Below are 15692 nucleotides of genomic sequence, written 5' to 3'. Positions count from 1 at the left end.
AAGTTGAGTAAGACTCAAAGCTGACCACGGCATAAGAAAGAGAAAGGACGAAGGTCGTCCCCTATGCTTTTGTCATAGGCTCTATACGGTATGCCATGCTGAAGTACCGACCTGATGTGTGCCTTGCCACATGTCTGGCAAGAGGGTACAAAGGTGATCTAGGAGTAGATCACCAGATAGCAGTTAAAAATTATCCTTAGAGGAATAAGGAAATGTTTCTCGGTTATGGAGGTGATAAAGAGTTCGACGTAAAGAGTTACGTCGATGCAAGCTTAACACCGATCCGGATAGCTCTGAGTAGAGATACCGGATACGTATAATGGAGCAACAATTTGGAATAGCTCAAAGTGGAACGTGGCGCAGCATCTACAATATAAAGTTTTGCGAAATACATAGGGATCTGAATATGGCAAGGGACCCGTTGACTACAACCTCTCTCACAAGCATAACATGATCAAACCCAGAACTCTTTAAGTGTTTATCACATAGTGATGTGAACTAGATCATTGAGTCTAGTAGATTCTTGGATGTTGGTCACATGGCGATGTGACCTGTGAGTGTTAATCACATGGCGATGTGAACTAGATTATTGACTCTAGTGCAAGTGGGAGACTGTTGGAAATATGCCCTAGAGGCAATAATAAATTGGTTATTATTATATTTCCTTGTTCATGATAATCGTTTATTATCCATGCTAGAATTGTATTGATAGGAAACTCAGATACAAGTGTGGATACATAGACAACACATGTCCCTAGTAAGCCTCTAGTTGACTAGCTCGTTGATCAATAGATGGTTACGAGTTTCCTGACCATGGGCATTAGATGTCATTGATAACGGGATCACATCATTAGGAGAATGATGTGATGGACAAGACCCAATCCTAAGCCTAGCACAAGATCGTGTAGTTCGTATGCTAAAGCTTTTCTAATGTCAAGTATCATTTCCTTAGACCATGAGATTGATGCAACTCCCAGATACCGTAGGAAGTGCTTTGGGTGTGCCAAACAGTCACAACGTAACTAGGGTGGCTATAAAGGTACACTACAGGTATCTCCGAAAGTATCTGTTGGGTTGGCACGAATCGAGACTGGGATTTGTCACTCCGTGATCGGAGAGGTATCTCTGGGCCCACTCGGTAGGACATCATCATAATGTGCACAATGTGACCAAGGAGATTGATCATGGGATGATGTGTTACGGAACGAGTAAAGAGAATTGCCGGTAACGAGATTGAACAAGGTATCGGGATACCGACGATCGAATCTCGGGCAAGTATCGTACCGCTAGACAAAGGGAATTGCATACGGGATTGATTAAGTTCCTGACATCGTGGTTCATCCGATGAGATCATCGTGGAACATGTGGGAGCCAACATGGGTATCCAGATCCTGCTGTTGGTTATTGGTCGGAGAGTTGTCTCGGTCATGTCTGCATGGTTCCCGAACCCGTAGGGTCTACACACTTAAGGTTCGATGACGCTAGGGTTATAGGGAATAGATATACGTGGTTACCGAATGTTGTTCGGAGTCCCGGATGAGATCCCGGACGTCACGAGGAGTTCCGGAATGGTCCGGAGGTAAAGATTTATATATGGGAAGTCCTGTTTTGGTCGCCGGAAAAGTTTCGGGTTTTATCGGTAATGTACCGGGACCACCGGGAGGGTCCCGGTGGTCCACCAAGTGGGGCCACCAGCCCCGGAGGGCTGCATGGGCCAAGTGTGGGAGGGGACCAGCCCCAGGTGGGCTGGTGCACCCCCCACAAGGGCCCAAGGCGCCTAGGGTTTGGGGAGGGGGCGCCTCCACCTAGCTTGGGGGGCAAGTTTCCCCCCTCCCCCCCCTTGGCCGCCACCCTAGATGGGTTTGGGGCTGCCGCACCCCTTGGGGTGGAAACCCTAAAGGGGGCACCCCCTCCCTCTCCCCTATATATACTTGAGGACTTTGGGGCTGCCAACACATGAGTTTTGACCTCTCCATGGCGCAGCCCTGCCTCTCTCCCTCCTCCTCTCCGCAGTGCTTGGCGAAGCCCTGCAGGATTGCCACGCCTCCACCACCACCACCACGCCGTCGTGCTGCTGCTGGATGGAGTCTTCCCCAACCTCTCCTTCTCCCCTTGCTGGATCAAGGCGTAGGAGACGTCACCGGGCTGCACGTGTGTTGAACACGGAGGTGGCCGTCCGTTCGGCACTAGGATCATCGGTGATTTGGATCACGACGAGTACGACTCCATCAACCCCGTTCACTTGAACGCTTCCGCTTAGCGATCTACAAGGGTATGTAGATGCACTCTCCTTCCCTCGTTGCTAGATTACTCCATAGATTGATCTTGGTGATGCGTAGAAAATTCTAGCATGGATAATAAACGATTATCATGAACAAGGAAATATAATAATAACCAATTTATTATAGCAAATCTTTGGAGGAACATTTGGAACATTTACATGCTATTTTTATTGCTCTACGTGATGCACGTTTGTTTGGTAACCTTGGAAAGTGCACCTTTTGCACCGACCGAGTATCTTTTCTTGGCTATGTTGTTACTCCACAAGGAATTGAAGTTGATAAAGCCAAGATTGAAGCTATTGAGAGTTGGCCGCAGCCCAAAACGGTCACACAACTGAGGTGTGTCCTTGGCCTCGCTGGTTTCTATAGGCGTTTTGTGAGAGATTTCAGCACCATTGCTGCACCTCTCAACGAGCTTACAAAGAAGGATGTGCCTTTTGTTTGGGGTACGGCACAGGAAGAAGCCTTCACGGTATTGAAAGATAAGTTGACACATGCTCCTTTACTCCAACTTCCTAATTTCAATAAGACTTTTGAGCTTGAATGTGATGCTAGTGGAATTGGATTAGGAGGTGTGTTATTACAAGATGGAAAACCTGTTGCATACTTTTCTGAAAAATTGAGTGGGCCTAGTCTGAACTATTCTACTTATGATAAAGAATTATATGCTCTTGTTCGGACCTTAGAAACATGGCAACATTATTTATGACCCAAGGAATTTGTTATACATTCTGATCATGAATCTTTTGAAATGAAGGAAATATGCCCTAGAGGCAATAATAAAGTTATTATTTATTTCCTTATATCATGATAAATGTTTATTATTCATGCTAGAATTGTATTAACCGGAAACATAATACATGTGTGAATACATAGACAAACAGAGTGTCACTAGTATGCCTCTACTTGACTAGCTCGTTAATCAAAGATGGTTATGTTTCCTAACCATGAACAAGGAGTTGTTATTTGATTAACGAGATCACATCATTAGGTGAATGATCTGATTGACATGACCCATTCCATTAGCTTAGCACCCGATCGTTTAGTATGTTGCTATTGCTTTCTTCATGACTTATACATGTTCCTATGACTATGAGATTATGCAACTCCCGTTTGCCGGAGGAACACTTTGTGTGCTACCAAACGTCACAACGTAAATGGGTGATTATAAAGGTGCTCTACAGGTGTCTCCAAAGGTACATGTTGGGTTGGCGTATTTCGAGATTAGGATTTGTCACTCTGATTGTCGGAGAGGTATCTCTGGGCCCTCTCGGTAATGCACATCACATAAGCCTTGCAAGCATTGCAACTAATGAGTTAGTTGCGAGATTATGTATTACGAAAAGAGTAAAGAGACTTGACGATAACGAGATTGAACTAGGTATTGAGATACCGACGATCGAATCTCGGGCAAGTAACATACCAATGACAAAGGGAACAACGTATGTTGTTATGCGGTCTGACCGATAAAGATCTTCGTAGAATATGTAGGAGCCAATATGAGCATCCAGGTTCCGCTATTGGTTATTGACCGGAGACGTGTCTCGGTCATGTCTACATTGTTCTCGAACCCGTAGGATCCGCACGCTTAAGGTTTCGATGACAGTTATATTATGAGTTTATGAGTTTTGATGTACCGAAGTTAGTTCGGAGTCCCGGATGTGATCACGGACATGACGAGGAGTCTCGAAATGGTTGAGACATAAAGATTGATATATTGGACGGCTATATTCGGACATCGGAAGTGTTCCGGGTGATTTCGGAGAAAACCGGAGAGCCGGAGGGTTACCGGAACCCCCCCCCCCCCGGGAGAAGTAATGGGCCATATGGGCCTTAGTGGAGAGAGAGAGGGGCTTCCAGAGGTGGGCCGCGCGCCTCCTCCCCCCTGGTCCGAATTGGACTAGGAGAGGGGGGGCGGCGCCCCCTTTTCCCTCTCCCTCCCCACTTCTTTCCCCCTCCTAGTAGGAGTCCTACTCCTACTAGGAGGAGGACTCCTCCTGGCGCGCCTATAGGGGCCGGCCGGCCTCCTCCCCTTGCTCCTTTATATACGGGGGCAAGGGGGCACCCCTAGACACAAGTTGATCTTCGTGATCGTTCCTTAGCCGTGTGCGGTGCCCCCCTCCACCATATTCCACCTCGGTCATATTGTAGCGGTGCTTAGGCGAAGCCCTGCGACGGTAGTACATCAAGATCGTCACCACGCCGTTGTGCTGACAAAACTCTTCCCCGACGCTTTGCTGGATCGGAGCCCGGGGATCGTCATCGAGCTGTACGTGTGCTAGAACTCGGAGGTGCCGTAGTTTCGGTGCTTGATCGGTCGGGCCGTGGAGCCGTACGACCACATCAACCAAATGCTTCCGTTGTCGATCTACAAGGGTACGTAGATCACACTCTCCCCTCTCGTTGCTATGCATCACCATGATCTTGCGTGTGCGTAAGAAATTTTTTGAAATTACTACGTTCCCCAACAGTGGTATCAGAGCCTAGGTTTTATATGTTGATGTTATATGCACGAGTAGAACACAAGTGAGTTGTGGGCGATATAAGTCGTACTGCTTACCAGCATGTCATACTTTGGTTCGGCGGTATTGTTGGACGAAGCGGCCCGGACCGACATTACGCGTACGCTTACGCGAGACCGGTTGTCCCGACGTGCTTTGCACATAGGTGGCTTGCGGTGATAGTTTCTCCAACTTTAGTTGAACCGAGTGTGGCTATGCCCGGTCCTTGCGAAGGTTAAAACAGCACCAACTTGACAAACTATCGTTGTGGTTTTGATGCGTAGGTAAGATTGGTTCTTGCTTAAGCCCGTAGCAGCCACGTAAAACTTGCAACAACAAAGTAGAGGACGTCTAACTTGTTTTTGTAGGGCATGTTGTGATGTGATATGGTCAAGACATGATGCTAAATTTTATTGTATGAGATGATCATGTTTTGTAACCGAGTTATCGGCAACTGGCAGGAGCCATATGGTTGTCGCTTTATTGTATGCAATGCAATCGCGCTGTAATGCTTTACTTTATCACTAAGCGGTAGCGATAGTCGTGGAAGCATAATATTGGCGTGACGACAACGACGCTACGATGGAGATCAAGGTGTCGCGCCGGTGACGATGGTGATCACGACGGTGCTTCGATGGAGATCACAAGCACAAGATGATGATGGCCATATCATATCACTTATATTGATTGAATGTGATGTTTATATTTTATGCATCTTATCTTGCTTTGATTGACGGTAGCATTATAAGATGATCTCTCACTAATTATCAAGAAGTGTTCTCCCTGAGTATGCACCGTTGCAAAAGTTCTTCGTGCTGAGACACCACGTGATGATCGGGTGTGATAGGCTCTACGTTCAAATACAACGGGTGCAAAACAGTTGCACACGCGGAATACTCAGGTTATACTTGACGAGCCAAGCATATACAGATATGGCCTCGGAACACGGAGACCGAAAGGTCGAGCGTGAATCATATAGTAGATATGATCAACATAATGATGTTCACCAATGAAACTACTCCATCTCACGTGATGATCGGACATGGTTTAGTTGATTTGGATCACGTAATCACTTAGAGGATTAGAGGGATGTCTATCTAAGTGGGAGTTCTTTAAGTAAATTAATTGAACCTAAATTTATCATGAAACTTAGTACCTGATAGTATCTTGCTTGTTTATGCTTGATTGTAGATAGATGGCTCGTGCTGTTGTTCCATTGAATTTTAATGCGTTCCTTGAGAAAGCAAAGTTGAAAGATGATGGTAGCAATTACATGGACTGGGTCCGTAACTTGAGGATTATCCTCATTGCTGCATAGAAGAATTACGTCCTGGAAGCACCGCTGGGTGCCAGGCCTACTGCTGGAGCAACACGAGATGTTATGAACGTCTGGCAGAGCAAAGCTGATGACTACTCGATAGTTCAGTGTGCCATGCTTTACGGCTTAGAATCGGGACTTCAATGACGTTTTGAACGTCATGGAGCATATGAGATGTTCCAGGAGTTGAAGTTAATATTTCAAGCAAATGCCCGGATTGAGAGATATGAAGTCTCCAATAAGTTCTATAGCTGCAAGATGGAGGAGAACATTTCTGTCAGTGAGCATATACTCAAAATGTCTGGGTATAATAATCACTTGATTCAATTGGGAGTTAATCTTCCATATGATTACGTCATTGACAGAATTCTCCAATCACTACCACCAAGCTACAAGAGCTTCATGATGAACTATAATATGCAAGGGATGAATAAGACTATTCCCGAGCTCTTCGCAATGCTAAAAGCTGCGGAGGTAGAAATCAAGAAGGAGCATCAAGTGTCGATGGTCAACAAGACCACTAGTTTCAAGAAAAAGGGCAAAGGGAAGAAGAAGGGGAACTTCAAAAAGAACGGCAAGCAAGTTGCTACTCAAGAGAAGAAACCCAAACCTAGACCTAAGCCTGAAACTGAGTGCTTCTACTGCAAGCAGACTGGTCACTGGAAGCGGAACTGCCCCAAGTATTTGGCGGATAAGAAGGATGGCAAGGTGAACAAAGGTATATGTGATATACATGTTATTGATGTGTACCTTACTAATGCTCGCAGTAGCACCTGGGTATTTGATACTGGTTTTGTTGCTAATATTTGCAACTCGAAACAGGGACTACGGATTAAGCGAAGATTGGCTAAGGACGAGGTGACAATGCGCGTGGGAAACGGTTCCAAAGTCGATGTGATCGCAGTCGGCACGCTACCTCTACATCTACCTTCGGGATTAATATTAGACCTAAATAATTGTTATTTGGTGCCAGCGTTAAGCATGAACATTATATCTGGATCTTGTTTGATGCGAGACGGTTATTCATTTAAATCTGAGAATAATGGCTGTTCTATTTATATGAGTAATATCTTTTATGGTCATGCACCCTTAAAGAGTGGTCTATTTTTATTGAATCTCGATAGTAGTGACACACATATTCATAGTGTTGAAGCCAAAAGATGCAGAGTTGATAATGATAGTGCAACTTATTTGTGGCACTGCCGTTTAGGTCATATCGGTGTAAAGCGCATGAAGAAACTCCATATTGATGGACTTCTGGAACCACTTGATTATGAATCACTTGGTACTTGCGAACCGCGCCTCATGGGCAAGATGACTAAAACACCATTCTCCGGTACTATGGAGAGAGCAACAGATTTATTGGAAATCATACATACAGATGTATGTGGTCCGATGAATATTGAGGCTCATGGCGGATATCGTTATTTTCTCACCTTCACAGATGACTTAAGCAGATATGGGTATATCTACTTAACGAAACATAAGTCTGAAACATTTGAAAAGTTCAAAGAATTTCAGAGTGAAGTTGAAAATCATCGTAACAAGAAAATAAAGTTTCTACGATCTGATCGTGGAGGAGAATATTTGAGTTACGAGTTTGGTGTACATTTGAAAAATTGTGGAATAGTTTCGCAACTCACGCCACCCGGAACACCACAGTGTAATGGTGTGTCCAAACATTGTAATCGTACTTTACTAGATATGGTGCGATCTATGATGTCTCTTACTGATTTACCGCTATCGTTTTGGGGACACGCTCTAGAGACGGCCGCATTCACGTTAAATAGGGCACCATCAAAATCCGTTTAGACGACGCCTTATGAACTATGGTTTGGCAAAAAACCAAAGTTGTCGTTTCTGAAAGTTTGGGGCTGCGATGCTTATGTGAAAAAGCTTCAACCTGATAAGCTCGAACCCAAATCGGAGAAATGTGTCTTCATAGGATATCCAAAGGAAACTATTGGATACACCTTCTATCACAGATCCGAAGGCAAGACTTTTGTTGCTAAATTCGGAAACTTTCTAGAGAAGGAGTTTCTCTCGAAAGAAGTGAGTGGGAGGAAAGTAGAACTTGATGAGGTAACTGTACCTGCTCCCTTATTGGAAAGTAGTACATTACAGAAACCGGTTTTTGTGACACCTACACCAATTAGTGAGGAAGCTAATGATGATGATCATGAAACTTCAGAACAAGATACTACTGAACCTCGTAGATCAACCAGAGTGAGATCCGCGCCAGAGTGGTACGGTAATCCTGTTCTGGAAGTCATGCTACTAGATCATGATGGACCTACGAACTATGAAGAAGCGATGGTGATCCCAGATTCCGCAAAATGGCTTGAAGCCATGAAATCTGAGATGGGATCCATGTAGGAGAACAAAGTATGGACTTTGGTTGACTTGCCCGATGATCGGCAAGCAATTGAGAATAAATGGATCTTCAAGAAGAAGACTGGCGCTGACGGTAATATTACTGTCTACAAAGCTCAACTTGTCGCAAAAGGTTTTCGGCAAGTTCAAGGGATTGACTACGATGAGACCTTCTCACCCGTAGCGATGCTTAAGTCTGTCCGAATCATGTTAGCAATTGCCGCATTTTATGATTATGAAATTTGGCAGATGGATGTCAAAACTGCATTCCTGAATGGATTTCTGGAAGAAGAGTTGTATATGATGCAACCAGAAGGTTTTGTCGATTCAAAGGGAGCTAACAAAGTGTGCAAGCTCCAGCGATCCATTTATGGACTGGTGTAAGCCTCTCGGAGTTGGAATAAACGCTTTGATAGTGTGATCAAAGCATTTGGTTTTATACAGACTTTTGGAGAAGCCTGTATTTACAAGAAAGTGAGTGGGAGCTCTGTAGCATTTCTGATATTATATGTGGATGACATATTACTAATTGGAAATGATATAGAATTTCTGGATAGCATAAAGGGATACTTGAATAAGAGTTTTTCAATGAAAGACCTCGGTGAAGCTGCTTACATATTAGGCATTAAGATCTATAGAGATAGATCAAGACGCTTAATTGGACTTTCACAAACCACATACCTTGACAAAGTTTTGAAGAAGTTCAAAATGGATCAAGCAAAGAAAGGGTTCTTGCCTCTGTTACAAGGTGTGAAGTTGAGTAAGACTCAATGCCTGACCACTGCAAAAGATAGAGAGAATATGAAAGATGTTCCCTATGCTTCAGCCATAGGCTCTATCATGTATGCAATGCTGTGTACCAGACCTGATGTGTGCCTTGCTATAAGTCTAGCAGGGAGGTACCAAAGTAATCCAGGAGTGGATCACTGGACAGCGGTCAAGAACATCCTGAAATACCTGAAAAGGACTAAGGATATGTTTCTCATATATGGAGGTGACAAAGAGCTCATCGTAAAAGGTTACGTTGATGCAAGCTTTGACACTGATCCGGATGATTCTAAATCACAAACCGGATACGTGTTTACATTAAACGGTGGAGCTGTCAGTTGGTGCAGTTCTAAACAAAGCGTTATAGCGGGATCTACATGTGAAGCGGAGTACATAGCTGCTTCGGAAGCAACAAATGAAGGAGTCTGGATGAAGGAGTTCATATCCGATCTAGGTGTCATACCTAGTGCATCGGGTCCAATGAAAATCTTTTGTGACAATATTGGTGCAATTGCCTTGGCAAAGGAATCCAGATTTCACAAGAGAACCAAGCACATCAAGAGACGCTTCAATTCCATCAGGGATCTAGTCCAGGTGGGAGACATAGAGATTTGCAAGATACATACGGATCTGAATGTTGCAGACCCGTTGACTAAGCCTCTTCCACGAGCAAAGCATGATCAGCACCAAGGCTCCATGGGTGTTAGAATCATTACTGTGTAATCTAGATTATTGACCCTAGTGCAAGTGGGAGACCGAAGGAAATATGCCCTAGAGGCAATAATAAAGTTATTATTTATTTCCTTATATCATGATAAATGTTTATTATTCATGCTAGAACTGTATTAACCGGAAACATAATACATGTGTGAATACATAGACAAACAGAGTGTCACTAGTATGCCTCTACTTGACTAGCTCATTAATCAAAGATGGTTATGTTTCCTAACCATGAACAAGGAGTTGTTATTTGATTAACGAGATCACATCATTAGGTGAATGATCTGATTGACATGACCCATTCCATTAGCTTAGCACCCGATTGTTTAGTATGTTGCTATTGCTTTCTTCATGACTTATACATGTTCCTATGACTATGAGATTATGCAACTCCCGTTTGCCGAGGAACACTTTGTGTGCTACCAAACGTCACAACGTAAATGGGTGATTATAAAGGTGCTCTACAGGTGTCTCCAAAGGTACATGTTGGGTTGGCGTATTTTGAGATTAGCATTTGTCACTCCGATTGTCGGAGAGGTATCTCTGGGCCCTCTCGGTAATGCACATCACATAAGCCTTGCAAGCATTGCAACTAATGAGTTAGTTGCGAGATGATGTATTACGAAACGAGTAAAGAGACTTGCCGGTAACGAGATTGAACTAGGTATTGAGATACCGATGATCGAATCTCGGGCAAGTAACATACCGATGACAAAGGGAACAATGTATGTTGTTATGCGGTCTGACCGATAAAGATCTTCGTAGAATATGTAGGAGCCAATATGAGCATCCAGGTTCCGCTATTGGTTATTGACCGGAGACGTGTCTCGGTCATGTCTACATTGTTCTCGAACCCATAGGATCCGCACGCTTAGGGTTTCGATGACAGTTATATTATGAGTTTATGAGTTTTGATGTACCGAAGTTAGTTCGGAGTCCCGGATGTGATCACAGACATGACGAGGAGTCTCGAAATGGTCGAGACATAAAGATTGATATATTGGACGGCTATATTCGGACACCGGAAGTGTTCCGGGTGATTTCGGAGAAAACCGGAGAGCCGGAGGGTTACCGGAACCCCCCCGGGAGAAGTAATGGGCCATATGGGCCTTAGTGGAGAGAGAGAGGGGCTGCCAGAGGTGGGCCGCACGCCTCCTCCCCCCTGGTCCGAATTGGACTAGGAGAGGGGGGGCGGCGCCCCCCTTTCCCTCTCCCTCCCCACTTCTTTCCCCCTCCTAGTAGGAGTCCTACTCCTACTAGGAGGAGGACTCCTCCTGGCGCGCCTATAGGGCCGGCCGGCCTCCTCCCCTTGCTCCTTTATATACGGGGGCAAGGGGGCACCCCTAGACACAAGTTGATCTTCGTGATCATTCCTTAGCCGTGTGAGGTGCCCCCCTCCACCATATTCCACCTCGGTCATATTGTAGCGGTGCTTAGGCGAAGCCCTGCGACGGTAGTACATCAAGATCGTCACCACGCCGTTGTGCTGACGGAACTCTTCCCTAACGCTTTGCTGGATTGGAGCCCGAGGATCGTCATCGAGCTGAACGTGTGCTAGAACTCGGAGGTGCCGTAGTTTCGGTGCTTGATCGGTCGGGCCGTGGAGACGTACGACTACATCAACCAAACGCTTCCGTTGTCGATCTACAAGGGTACGTAGATCACACTCTCCCCTCTCGTTGCTATGCATCACCATGATCTTGCGTGTGCGTAGGAATTTTTTTGAAATTACTACGTTCCCCAACATGAAACACATTAAAAGTCAAGCAAAATCGAACCGTAGACATGCTAAATGGGTTGAATTCATTGAGACTTTCCCTTATGTCATTAAACACAAGAAGGGTAAAGAAAATGTTATTGCTGATGCCTTGTCTCGCTGTTATACTATGCTTTCACAACTTGACATTAAAATATTTGGTTTGGAGACCATCAAAGATCAATATGTTCATGATGCTGAATTTAAAGATGTATTGCAGAATTGTAAGGAAGGGAGAACTTGGAACAAGTTCGTTCTTAACGATGGATTTGTGTTTCGTGCTAACAAGCTATGCATTCCAGCTAGCTCCGTTCGTCTTTTGTTGTTGCAGGAGGCGCATGGAGGAGGATTAATGGGACACTTTGGCGTCAAGAAGACGGAGGATATACTTGCTACACATTTCTTTTGGCCAAAGATGAGAGGGGATGTTGAGCGTTTTGTTGCTTGCTGCACTACATGTCAAAGAGCTAAGTCACGACTCAATCCTCATGGTTTATATATGCCTTTGCCTGTACCTAGTGTTCCTTGGGAGGATATATCTACGGACTTTGTTTTAGGTTTACCTCGAACAAAGAAGGGGAGGGATAGCATATTTGTTGTCGTGGATAGGTTCTGAAAAATGGCACACTTTATACCATGTCATAAAAGCGATGATGCTGTTAATGTTGCTGATTTGTTCTTTCATGAAATTATTCGCTTACATGGTGTGCCAAATACTATTGTTTCAGATCGTGATACTAAATTTCTTAGCCACTTTTGGAGATGTTTATGGGCTAAGCAAGGGACTAAGCTGCTTTTTAGTACTACTTGTCACCCCCAAACTGATGGACAAACTGAAGTAGTCAATAGAACATTGTCTACTATGCTTAGGGCTGTTTTGAAGAATAACAAGAAAATGTGGGAAGAATGCTTCCCTCATATTGAATTTGCTTATAATCGTTCATTGCATTCTACTACTAAGATGTGCCCTTTTGAAATTGTGTATGGTTTCCTACCTCGTGCACCTATTGATTTGTTGCCTCTTCCATCTTCAGAGAAGGTTAATTTTGATGCTAAAGAACGTGCTGAATTTATTTTAAAAATGCATGAGTTAACTAAGGAAAACATTGAGCGTATGAATGCTAAATATAAACTTGCTGGAGATAAGGGTAGAAAACATGTTGTGTTTGCACCTGGAGATCTTGTTTGGTTACATTTGCGTAAGGATAGATTTCCTAATTTGCGCAAATCAAAGCTAATGCCACGTGCTGATGGTCCTTTTAAGGTGTTAGAGAAAATAAATGATAATGCATATAAACTTGAGTTGCCTGCAGATTTTGGGGTTAGTCCCACTTTTAACATTGCAGATTTGAAGCCTTATTTGGGTGAGGACAATGAACTTTCGTCGAGGACGACTTCATTTCAAGAAGGGGAGGATGATGAGGACATCAATACCATTGTTACACCCACAGCCCCTGCTGCTATACACACTGGACCGATTACTAGAGCTCGCGCACACCAATTGAATTATCAGGTACTTTCATTTCTTGGTAACGATTCTAATGTTCATGAGAATATGATGCTGCCTAAATTGGATACATTTGTTTTGCTTACAAATGAAGGGCCTAGCTTGGACAAGAAAGATGAACCTTGGGGCAAGTTCAAGCATGGAGATGATGGCATGCGCAAGGGGAACAAGAACGGAGTTACAAGTGATGATTCCAGGATTCTGAAGCCACCATAATGAATGCATGAAGTATGGGACAAAATATACAAGATGCCACTTCATAAATTTCGTCCAGAGACTATTTTAGGTGTTGCGTCACCTTATTATTGGGCCAGGCCCATGTATTTTCGAAGTACTTAAGTATAGGCTGTTTTTAGAGTCCGTATGTGTGGGGAAACAAGAGTTAGGGTTGGTTTCCGACCCCTCCACCAAGGGCCACGAAATTCCCCCTCTCTCCTCCATATATACAGCCCTTAGGGCATCGTTTAGGCTTTGGGTTTTGTTTAGATTAAAAGTTCGCCATAGCTGCAACTTCTCGTACTTCATTTGTGTCCAACGACCAGACCAAGACGTCACAGAACCCCACCTTGATCAATAAAGCTTTCATCTTATATTCACAATATCCAGATTGCAATCTCAGTTTCTTGCTTGTTCTTCGTTTGCTTGCAGGAAACAGACCCTCGTGGTCAGGTTGATCGTGCTCCGGCGTGGTCAATAACCCCTTGGAAGTTGGTTTAGCGATTGCTAAGGCGCGACGTCTCGCACGTTCGTAGTCGGATCGTCAAGGTCGACTCCCCCAGAAACGATAGCCACCATCTCATCGAAACATCGGGACACCTTTGCCTCTATCACATACCTTCAACCTAGCCGAACACATTGTCTTGACAATCAAAATTTAAACTTAAATTTAAACTTAAACCCTAAACTAAACTACTATTCATCATCATCGCCATGGTAGAGGTCGAGCCAATCTTGTCTCGACATTCCACCGCCCATTGGGTTCGGGCTGGTGCCTTCGTCACGGAGCCGGTGAAGATGTGCACCGCCCCTCCTCAACGTCGAACTCCTTCTCCTCCTTGCCGCCACCATCGCCGCCTTGCTCCTCGTTGTCGGAGATGACGATGAACTCACCATTGACCGCCCGCTCGGCCTACACGAGCTCGGGGTACTAGCAGCGGAGGTCCGCTATGTACTCCTCGGCGGCAGCCTCTACCGTGATGAGCTCCCACGCCTCCGAGTCCTCCTGAGACGTCGCCGCATCCACCACCCCCGGTTGCGGCAGGACGAGGTAGGCGAGTGATGTCCCCCATGGGAATTTGAGCCGAGCCTTCACGTTAGGGAACCGCACCTGCCATCGTTCATATTCCATGGCGGCGAGCTCCGCCATGTGGAATGACCCGATCGACTTCCTCTTGTGGATCTCCCGGTCAGTGATCTCACCACCCATGTCCCACACGCTCGCTAGCGGATGCCAAGATATTTCCTCTATGGTCGCATCGGCGGGGAGGTGGCAGCTTGAGGGCGTGCCACTTGAAGACAAAACACAGGTATGGTGGCACGGATCCGCGTTGCAGATCGGGAGCGAGAAGTGGCGGAAATGGGATCCGGCCATTGGGAGGATGGGGCGTCGGGGAACAGCGGGGAGAGTCGCCGGCGGTGGGGATCGGGAAGGAGAAGAGGCAGAGGAGGCGGGGATGAAGATGAGAAATGGCGTATTTTTACTCAGCCGCCGAGCGGTGGAGTAAAAATAGAGGCGGCGAAGGCGGCTCATGATAATTTATCCTCCACCATGGAGTATTGCGGATCGGCTTGGTCCCGGTTAGAGGAGTAAAACCAGATTTTTACTCCTCTAACAGGTTATTGGGATCGGTTAGAGTTGCCCTAACATGCCACAGATCTTCTGTGAGCAAAGAGGGCAGTGGAAGGCAGCAACCCAATCCTAGGAGTTCCTCGAATTCTTCATCGTTACTACAATAATGGCTACACAGATCCTGAGAAGCAGGATGCTATAAATGTGTGAGCTTCTTCATGTCTGCAAAAATCACGCTCACAAAACCAATCGAAAAAGCCGACATTGGTCTAATATTATTTCACACAGGATTTATTTGTTGTGTTTTCTTAAAATGCAGGTTCTTGGGTCATTTCCAGCTTCAACAAGGCGGACCTCCTCGGTGGAAGTTGGACTCGGATCAGCATTACAATAACGGCCGTCAAGGAACTTTAAGTGAAGAAACTGGAAGGTGTTGCTCTTTCATTAACAGCAACATTGCTTGATGAGCTGATGTCCAACATATTCTGTACACAATTAGCTTTTACTTGAACACTGCTCTTGACTTAAATCAGACAGTATATCAATGTAGAATTTTTTTTATAGAGGGTGGTTTAATTATTACTTAAAAGGTTTAAGCACTACACCCGGCGCATTATTTCAAAGTAGAAATTGTTAAATATAGTAACTTGATCCATTCCCTCATTCCATGGGCTGAAG

General features: G+C 45.0%; 1 pseudogene; it reads left to right on the top strand.

Moving 5' to 3' along the window:
- LOC125554913 overlaps positions 1-15478 on the top strand; it is a 31671-nt pseudogene extending 16193 nt beyond the window's left edge.
- Positions 15479-15692: the final 214 nt, after the last annotated feature.

This window comes from Triticum urartu, chromosome 4 (assembly GCF_003073215.2).
Source record: "Triticum urartu cultivar G1812 chromosome 4, Tu2.1, whole genome shotgun sequence".
NCBI classification, from domain to species: domain Eukaryota; kingdom Viridiplantae; phylum Streptophyta; class Magnoliopsida; order Poales; family Poaceae; genus Triticum; species Triticum urartu.
This window is presented reverse-complemented; position numbering and strand designations above follow the sequence as displayed.